Source organism: Heterodontus francisci, chromosome 25 (genome assembly GCF_036365525.1).
Source record: "Heterodontus francisci isolate sHetFra1 chromosome 25, sHetFra1.hap1, whole genome shotgun sequence".
Taxonomy (NCBI): Eukaryota; Metazoa; Chordata; class Chondrichthyes; order Heterodontiformes; family Heterodontidae; genus Heterodontus; species Heterodontus francisci.
In genome coordinates, this window is record NC_090395.1 from 69,774,367 (window position 1) to 69,784,918 (window position 10,552).

Sequence of the window (10,552 nt, forward strand, 5' to 3'; positions counted from 1 at the left end):
CCCTTTGTGTGAAGAAGTGCTTCCTGACATCAACCTGAGTAGCTGAGCTCTAATTTTAAGGTTATACCCCTTGATCTGGGCTAGCCCCCTCCTGCCTCCAGAGAAAATAGTTTCTCTCTATCTACGCTATGAAACACTTTAATCATCTTGAACATTTTAATTAGATCACCACTTATTCTGCTATACTCAAGGGAATACAAGCCTAGTCTATGCATTCTGTCCTCGTAAATTAACCCTTTTAGACCAGGTATCAACTGATATCAAATGAACTCTAGTAATTAGGTATAACTAGGGCATGAAATCGCTAATATGACAACATGTTGTTTCTGGCAGGTGATGTGAGGCCACCTCATGGAACCACACACCAGCATAAATAACCTCCAGCAAATGATTTGTTAGAAACCTCTCACGCTTCGTTCTTGAGCCTTTATTTTTGTTTAGGAAGAAGATCGTCTGACCTGCTGGCTCGTTGCTAACTTTAGATGTCAGTGTGACATTTCACCTCGGAGTCAAAAGGTAGTAGGCCTGTCCCACACCAGAAACTTGAGCATGTAATCCATGCTGACACGCCAGTGCAGTACTGAGGGAGTGAAGGGAATCAGCCAGGGTGCTTACATCTGATAATTATCTCACGTCCCCTGCTGGAAAATACACGTGCTTGGAGATTATGTGAGTGCAGGATTTGGCTCTAGTGTGATACCTTACATGGCCAAATAGCCTGCTGAAACTCACCGTTTAGGCTCTCCGCCCTTGGGTGGAGAGTGACCAGCACCCATAAGCCAGGTCCTCAACCAAGGGTTGGCATCTTTTCCAACAGATGGGGACAATATTGGCGAATACATCATTGGCAATAATCTCTGTACAAACCCAAGTTTGTCTCCTGAACAAGTTATTTACAGCTTTCATAATATATTAAGCAATGGTAAGTTTTAATACAGTGAACAGCATCTTAACATTGACTGCAAACATGCAATGGATCACCATGGGCTGAATTATTTTATATAAAAAAGCCCATTGTTCTCCAAAGCTCTTCCTTATTTAGACTCGTCCATCCCAGCACACCATTTCTAAGTGGAGACTTGCATCCAGTTCTGGTTCTATGGGTCAAAGGTTCAAGACTAAATCAGGTTTATTAACTGACTCCTGCCTCATTGAGCTGGTGCTCAGTGGGTAAGTTCTCTAAACTCTTGAATCAGAACATTCTGGGTTCGCAGTCCCACTCTAGGACGCGCGAGCAACACAAAAAAAAAAATCAGTGCTGGCTTTCCGGCGCAGTACCGAGGGAGTGCTGCACTGTCGGAGGTGCAGCTTTGCGGGCGAGTTGTTAAAACAAGACCCTGCCTGCCCCTTATATGGTGACGTAACAAAATTGACACCGAACTGTTTAAAGAGATTCCAATTCTGGGCAGAGGGAGTAAAGAATTCATTCTGCAGACATGTAAAATAACTGAGAGGCGGAAACACTCTCAGCAGCAATGGATCAGGCTTTATCCTTGCTTTTATTTTTCAAAACTAATCCTGCATTACCTGTGATCCTGAGGATTGCTGACAGGCAGAAAACTTGCCTCCTTTGTAAAAGCCTCTGGGATTCACTTCGCAGTCACTGCAATGAGACAGGGCGAATCTTTTATCTTTCACTCCCCCGGCTGCTCATGAACAAACCGACTAGCGGATTAAACAAGCCGGACCTGCTCCCTCCTTTCCCGTGAAAGCAGCGGAACTTTGCGGAGAGAGATTTCCCCACCTCCTGCCTCGGTGAGCCTGCCCGGGATCTGTGGTGTCTGGGCAGATTGATGCACTCAGCCACTCTCTTCCCTCTCCCAATATTCCACCCAGCCTCCCACCACTGGGATGAGCAGTGATGGAAGTGACCGAAATCACTCCAAATGCATTGCCTCAACTCCTAGTCCCTCCCAGAAAGGAGGAGGGAGATTTTTCCTTCTCAGCTGAAGCGGATGCTTTCGCAAATAAGATATTTTTAAAGCATCTCCCCACCTGAAAGTTCTGGTCCTGAGGCTGCCAGCCACCCGAATGGGTATTACCTGTGCATGGGGCGTTTCAACGGAGGGACCCCACCTCTAATCAGATGGAGCTGTAAAATCTTTTAAGTCCTTGAGTGAGGAGGGATGCCCATCATTCAGAGCCAACCCTCCCTACACGTTTGGATAGGGATGTGGATTCAGATCGAAAAGACTGTGCCCCTTATTAATTAATTTATTTTATTTATTTAGAGATACAGCACTGAAACAGGCCCTTCGGCCCACCGAGTCTGTGCCAACTAACAACCTAATCCTACATTAATCCCAAATTCCCTACCACATCCCCGCCTTCCCTCAATTCTCCTACCACCTACCTACACTAGAGGCAATTTATAATGGCCAATTTACCTATCAACCTACAAGTCTTTGGCAGTGGGAGAAAACCGGAGCATCCGACGGAAACCCACGCAGACACAGGTAGAACTTGCAAACTCCACACAGGCAGTACCTATAACTAAACCCGGGTCATTGGAGCTGTGAGGCTGCAGTGCTAACCACTACACCACTGTGCCACCCCAATGCAAAACAAAAAACCCTAGGACAGAGCTAATCGATTCCTCTTCATCTTCTTGGTATTAAATGGCAATAGGAGGTAAGTCTCCAGGAGAGCTGCAGCTGAGATGGAGAATGTTGGGTCTGGAGCAGAGAGGAACAGAACTCTCAGACAAAAGCAAAATACTGCTGATGCTGGAAATCTGAAATAAAAACACAAAGTGCTGGAAATACTCAGCAGGTCTGTGGAGAGAGAAACAGAGTTAACATTTCAGACAGTTTATTTATTTATTGATACAGCACTGAAACAGGCCCTTCGAGTCTGTGCTGACCATCAACCACCCATTTATACTAATCCTACATTAATCCCATATTCCTACCACATCCCCACAATTCTCCTACCACCTACCTATACTAGGAGCAATTTATAATGGCCAATTTACCTATCAACCTGCAAGTCTTTGGCTGTGGGAGGAAACCGGACAACCCAGCAAAAACCCACACAGTCACAGGGAGAACTTGCAAACTCCACACAGGCAATACCCAGAATTGAACCTGGGTCGCTGGAGTTGTGAGGCTGTGGTTCTAACCACTGCGCCACTGTGCTCATAGACCTGAAACATTAACGCCCTTTCCCCACAGACACTGCCAGACCTGTTGAGTTTTTACAGCATTTTCTGGTTTTTAAAAATTATTATGACAGCATAACTCACATATCACTTCAAATTGCGACACTCTTTTCATTTATTTGAGATCTAGCTGACACTGCAAGTGCGTTACTGAGGGAGCACTGAAGGAAAGAAATAAAGACTTGCATTTCTGTAGCGCCTTTCACCTCAGGACATCCCAAGTGCTTTACAGCCAATGAAATACTTTTGAAGTGTAGTCACTGTTGCAATGTAGGAAATGTGGCAGCCAATTTGCGCACAGCAAGCTCCCACAAACAGCAATGTGATAATGGCCATTTTGTGATGTCGATTGAGGGATAAACAGTGTCCAAGATACCCGGAAGAACTCCCCAGCTCTTTTTTGAAATAGCGCCACAGGATCTTTCACACCCACCTGAGAGGGAAGACGGGGCATCGGTTTAATGCTTCATTTGAAAGACAGCATCTCTGACAGTGCAGCAATCCTTGAATACTCCACTTGAAGTGTCAGTCTAGATTATGTGCTCACATCTCTGTAGTGGAAATGAGTCAATTTACTGGAAATGTTTATTACTGTACATAATTTGTAAGCAATGCCTACATTGGCAGACTAGTTGAAAATGTATTGCAGCAAAATTCCATTGTTTTTTGAAAAAAATCTTCTGTGTTGAATTTTCTACTCAATGTTAAGAGATTCTTTTGGGAGTTGAATACTTTTGCAACCGGTGTCAGGATTAAATGTTTTTAGTATAATAAAAACAAGAAATGCTGGAAATACTCTGCAGGTCGGGCAGCATCTGTGGAGAGAGAAGCAGAGTTAACATTTCAGGTCAGCGACCTTTCATCAGAACTGGCGACCCTTCTGATGAAAGGTCACTGACCTGAAACGTTAATTCGGCTTCTCTCTCCACAGATGCTGCCAGACCTGTTGAATATTTCCAGCATTTCGTGTTTTTATTTCAGATTTCCAGCATCTGCAGTATTTTGCTTTTATTTAAATATTTTTAGATCAGGTATAGGTCTATAATCTTTATTATATGAAATTGCTAATTAATATTTTTTTCTTAAGGTAATACATCTGATTCTAGTTATAGAAAAAAATAACTTACATTTATATAGCCCCTTTGTGACATCAGGACATCCCAAAACACTTTACAACCAATGAAGTGCTTTTGAAATGTAGACATTTACTGGATCATGCCTGTTAAGTTTATCGCACAATGAGGGCTGCAATCTCCTCTTTATACATGCAATTTTTTTTTTTTGCCGTCCGACAGCACTGACTGTTTTTTGGGGTATGGTTCAATTGGTACCAGTTGCTTTCCAGTAAGAGTCACTGCTTGGTGACCAGCAGCAAGATACATGTCTTCTTTTTCCACTCTTGAACTCAGTGTCACTGAGGCTCATTGCAGCAGCCTTGTCTGAGATTGGCCAGCACAGCATAGACTGAGAATCAATCCTGGGATCTTCCAATCCCTATCCCAATAGCATGGAACCATTACCAGTTGGGCAAAGAGGAGATTATTTTTTAAGAAAAGATGGCCAATCATGCTGTGCCTTGTCATTGTACCACTCTTACATCAAACAGTGACTACAAAAGTACTTCTTTCACTGTAAAGTGGTTTGGGACACCTTGAGGTCATGAAAGGTGCTATATAAATGCAAGTCTTTCTTTTATCTTTCATTTCTCCCTGCAATGGAATTTTAATCCTGTAAAGGAGAGGTATACAGCAGGAAGATAATATACTTTCCTATAGAGACAGAAGATATGAAATTCAGAAAGATGTGCCAGCCTTTATTAAATACTTTCCATTGGGGAGCAGTAGGTAGCCTGGAGGGTGGCTGAAAGACCGGGAACTTTAAGCTAAAATGAGGGAGAATTAATCATTATTTGTTCCTCCAAGACAAAATTGCTCCAACATGTCCAAACAAGATAAGAAAACTCTCATATGAAAATTTGTAAAACTATTTATTAAGTTAATAATGAAATTCATACAGTAAGCTGCAAATTAATTTTGAATCAGCTGCTGTATTTTTTAAAAATGAGATTGGACAACAATTTGGAGAATGTTGGAAGATAAATATAAAATCAGCTCTGATATTTTTTGTCTCTATTTGACCCTCAGTGCTGTATTTATTTTCAGGCCAGCTCCTTTGAATTTATGAAATAGTTTCCATTTCATTGAACTTTGTTCCATTGCTGAGGTGGGATTTCTCCAATGTCATATTTTCCCTATTAGAATGTACAGTATATTGATTATGGATCTGCACTAGCATCTCACACAATGATACATTTGCTGTCACATAAATTGTCACATATTGACCCTTGACATTCAATGGCATTATGATCACTGAATCCCCCACTATCAATATCCTGGGCGTTACCATTGAACAGAAACCGAACTGGAGTAGCCATATAAATACCGTGGCTACAAGAGCAGGTCAGAGGCTAGGAATCATGCAGCAAGTAACTCACTTCCTGCCCTTCCACCATCTACAAGGCACAAGTCAGGAGTGTGATGGAATACTCTCCACTTGCCTGGATAGGTGCAGCTCCAACAACACTCAAGAAGCTCGACACCATCCAGGACAAAGCAGCCCGCTTGATTGGCACCCATCCACAAACGTTCACTCCCTCCATCACCGACGCACAGTGGCGGCAGCGTGTACCATATACAAGATGCACTGCAGCAACGCACCAAGGCTCCTTCAACAGCACCTTCCAAACTTGCGAGCTCTATCACCTAGAAGGACAAGGACAGCTGATACATGGGAACACCACCACCTGCAAGTTCCCCTCCAAGTCACACACCATCCTGACTTGGAACTATATCGCCATTCCTTCACTGTCGCTGGGTCAAAATCCTGGAACTCCCTTCCCAACAGCACTGTGGGTGTACCTACCTCACATGGACTGCAGCGGTTCAAGAAGGCAGCTCACCACCACCTTCTCAAGGGCAATTAGGGATGGGCAATAAATGTTGGCCTGGCCAGCGACGCCCACATCCCATGAACAAATGTTTTCTTTTATCTTCAGATTCAGTGATCAAAATTTTCAACAACAGATCAAACTTTGCAAAAAGAATAGACTGGGGATAATTTAGTGAAATATGGTAGGATAGGCAGCTCAGTGCTCCCAGGGACTGAACTATGGATTGTTGAAACTCCTACTGTTCTCACAGTGAATTCCTAATATGAAGCTGAATTATTTTTGAGGTGGTGAGGCTGTTGGGCTAGGGTGAAGCAGCCACCAATCCCATGGGGTGAAGGAAATCGGAAGCTAAGTCTAGTGGCCTATGAGCACTATCCTACAAAGCCTAATCAATTCATTTCTATTTTGTTACTTGCCGGTTTGTCCTGCTTAAATTCAATGGGCCTAGAAGTTTGGAAAGGACTATCGTTAGTGCTTTTGCCTCATTGGTGGGTAAATGCAACATCAGAACACCCGGATTGGTTAACAACAGCAATGTGAGATATACGTAAGTTGACTAGAACATGGATTGAATGTAAAACGCTCTACATTTCGCACTCAAGAAGCACAGACAAAGGAAAAGTTGCTCCGACTCCCATCAACCTGTGCCATTTTGAAATGCCATCTAGTGATTGGTTAAGGAACAGCAGCAGCAGTGGGCTGAATCAGCTTTTTGAATAGACAGCATCGTATAACATTGGCATTAATGTAGCACCATTCAGATGGCACCGTTCAGAACTCTGGAACACCACAGTACATGAGCAGTTCATTCTACAAGTTCCCACACTTTGAAATCTCCTCCCAAACCCACAACTCCACCACCTAGAAAGACAAGGGTAGAAGGTGCATGGGAACACCATCACCTCCACGTTCCCTCCAACTCACACACCATCCTTGACTTGGAAATATATTGGTCGTTCCTTCATCGCCACTGGGTCAAGCTCCAGGAACTCCCTAACAGCACTTTGGGAGTACCTTCACCACATAGACTGCAGCAGTTCAAGAAGACGACCCACCATCACCTTCTCAAGGGCAACTAGGAATAGGCAATAACTGTTAGCCTTACTACCAACTCCCATAGCTTAAGAATGAATTTTTTGAAGACGTTTCCAATTCCTGCCATGCAGCCAGAGAGAGGCACTGACTTTAAACCAGATCCTTTCCCACAATGAGGAGTCCTCAGTATATTTTATTCATGGTGAAGGATGTGTGCAATGCAGGAAGGCACTGAAGAAGACATTAATCTCTTCAAAAACAGAAACACAATAGCCTAGGATCTGCTGGGAAAATAATGGTGAGCATGCCTTTATGAGTGTGTAAATAACCCCCCAAATTGAGGTGAAGAAGAAATACACGAAAGTGCGGATAGCCATAAGTTGCTGGACAATTTATGTTGCTCTGTCATTAGCTTCACGAAAACAGGAGCTCCCTCAACCTCCCTGCGACTGTCAAGAAATTGCTGCATTTATATATTCAACCACAACCGCTGTGACTAAGACTGCCTATTTCCAACTCCTTAGTATCACCCGACTCTGCCCCTGCCTCAGCTCTTCAGCTGCTGAAACCCTCATCCATGTCTTTGTTACCTCCAGACTTTTCACATCTGGCCAGCCGACCCTCTGTAAACTTGAGGTAATCTAAAACTCTGCTGCCCATCTCCTAACTCTCACCAAATCCCATTCACCCATCACCCCTGTGCTCGCTGACCTACATTGGCCCCTGGTGAAACAACGTCTCAATTTTAAAATTCTCATCCTTGTTTTCAAATCCCTCCATGTCCTCACCCGTCCCTATCTCTGTAATCTCTTCCAGCCCCACAAACCTCTGAGATATCTGTGCTCCTCTAATTCTGGCCTCTTGAGCATCAATGTTTCCCATAATTTTGTTTTGAGTGTGTGGGCGATTTCTTTAAGTGCACAGCCATTATAAATTTTCTTGCGTGGCCGCACACGGGGTGCTAATTTAAAGGGGCCAACCTGTGCGCAGTCTGCACAGGGACTTTCGGGTGGCTGTGTGCAACATTGTTGAGCATCCTCAATTTTAATCACTCCATCATTGGTGGCAGTGCCTTCAGTTGCCTGGGCTCTGGAATTCCCTCCTTAAACCTCTTCACCTCTACCTCATTTTCCTCCTTTAAGACACTTCTTAAAGCCTACTTCTTTGACCAAGCTTTTGGTCATCTGTCTTAATATATCTTTATGTGGGTCATTGTCATATTTTGTTTTAGAATGCTCCTGTGAAAAGCCTTGGGCCATTTTATTACATTAAAGGTGCTATATAAAAACAAGTTGTTGTTGTTAAAATGAATGAAACTCTCCCCAAAATTTTAGGCAGTACTTAATAATGTAAGGACACTTTTAATGATACTTACAGTGACACTCATCATATCTGACACAGAAGGGGAACAACTGAAACTGTGAAGTCTCATTCCTGCAGGCAGTAAATTGTGTCTTGAGGTTTTAAACTTTTTTTTATTACTTTTCCTTTTGTCTCTTTCTCTCACTTAATCCAATCTTTCTTTTCCTCTTTTTTTTCTCTTTCTGTACCTGGTTTGAATCTATTTCACCCCATTTCCTTCTGTGACATTCCTCTGTTTCTTTCTCAATCTTTACATCTCATGGGTTAAGGAGATAGACTATTGGGTCTGCCGAGTTCCCCTCTCTGTGCTGTTATCAGCTTGCATTCCAGCAATTTATGACACAATATTTTTTCGAGCTGAAGGGTGAGGGGGAAAAAAGTCGAACAGCGTATGCAGCGAGATGCCCTGCTCCAGCACATTCTGAACCAATTACTTTCATGATAGAGATAACAGTACTGTCTCTGTCCTGCTTTCGCCCACTCAAAAAATAAATTCCAACAAAGTTTTTTAAAAAGTACACAGTACGAATCATTTACAACACAGGACGCCACAAACCTAATGGTGCTCAGCTTCACGGACACTCATTTTGTTTTTAAAAAGAATGAATAACAAGTGTATGCAAAGTCTTCGACTGGGGAAAGGAAAGGAGAGCGAGGCTCTGCATAATTAAGATCTGTCTGCCTTCAGGCACAGTAGGATTGCAAGGAATGTCTAGCACAACAAATCACTGCCCTTGAACCTGGTCCCAGGAGACATTTATTGGCAAGAATCAGAGTCGCTCACATCCTCGCACCATTAGTAGCTCAGTCAGTGCTGTTCTATGAGAGTGGGCGGATGTTCATTACCATTTCACAAGAAAAATGTGAAATAATACTGTATATGACAATATATATGAACCCAGAGCTATTGCAAATAGGTGCACTTTACACCATATTACACATTTTATATAAGCTCAGAAATGATGAAATTCATTATCACCGTACAAAGCCTCGATGCCTTGTGGCAAGTTGCTTTGCCCGCTATTTTAACCCCCTACTTTAAATGAGTCAATGCCACCATTAACATAATGGATGAAGTAATTTCATAGGCGCATTAGTGTCTGTACAGCAAAATACACAGCGAATATTCTAAACATTAATGAGGGAGCCATGAGCAGCATGTAATTATATTGTAGTTTACAAGATAATTCGGGATGAGGGAGGCCATTTAGCCCATCTTAGCTCATGCATTCAAAAATGTCTCCCCATGGTAACACCTGGGTGGTAGGGAGGGCAGGTTCCCTTCCCTGAAGGGTATTAGTGAACCAGTTGGGTTATTAACAACAATTTGATGTCAGCTCAAAAATTACCAGAATTACTGAATGCAGCTTCATAGCCTGTCACGATGAATATCTGAACTCATAACCTCTAGATTGCTGGTTCCTGTGCCAAAACCATTACACTACTCGAGACATTTTAACCCTTCCCTGCTCGCTTCATGCCACATATTATCAACCTTAATGATGGATAGCGAGTGTTACAGGCACCTACCCATTGTGCAACCTTCTTTTCTCATGAACAGTGACCAATGATCAATTCAAGTTCCAAATGCACGCAATGCAAAGCAAAATTACACAAATGTCTTTGTTAGATTGTCAGCTCCCAGCCTCTCTCCACCCTTACTTCCTCTAAGCCTTCCCTGTTACACTCACCTGGCTGGAGGAAGACACCTGCCACTCCAGGTTGCTTCCACTCCAGGTGCAATTGTCTTTAAAGGAGGTGTTCTTAAAGGGGCCATACACTCCTTTGAGGATCAGAGCCGCCATTGGTCTGTGGCTAATGTATTGGCCGTCAATCACCTTGCTACAGAGCTAGACTTTAGACATCTTGGGCCTAGGACTCTAGAATAAGAAGAGCCCCCTCCCCCACCCAATATACCCTCAGCTGTGTTACATACACTTCAAATCACAGACACTGGGCCTGTTCTAGTTGTCTGAATAACAGCATCTACTGTATTTCTTTTCTCTGTTTGACATTCATTACTGCATTGCGGAGCCCAATCTCCA

At 43.1% G+C, this 10,552-nt stretch overlaps 1 protein-coding gene across 5 annotated transcripts in view; it reads right to left on the reverse strand.

Annotated features, from left to right (window-relative positions):
- Positions 1-1,785, reverse strand: part of klhdc8a (kelch domain containing 8A) — a 40,571-nt gene extending 38,786 nt beyond the window's left edge. For all 5 annotated transcript variants that reach the window (XM_068057469.1, XM_068057466.1, XM_068057465.1 and 2 more), the window contains exon 1: positions 1,528-1,785. The gene's annotated coding sequence lies outside the window, so the exon portion shown is untranslated. The remainder of the gene's footprint in view (positions 1-1,527) is intronic.
- Positions 1,786-10,552: the final 8,767 nt, after the last annotated feature.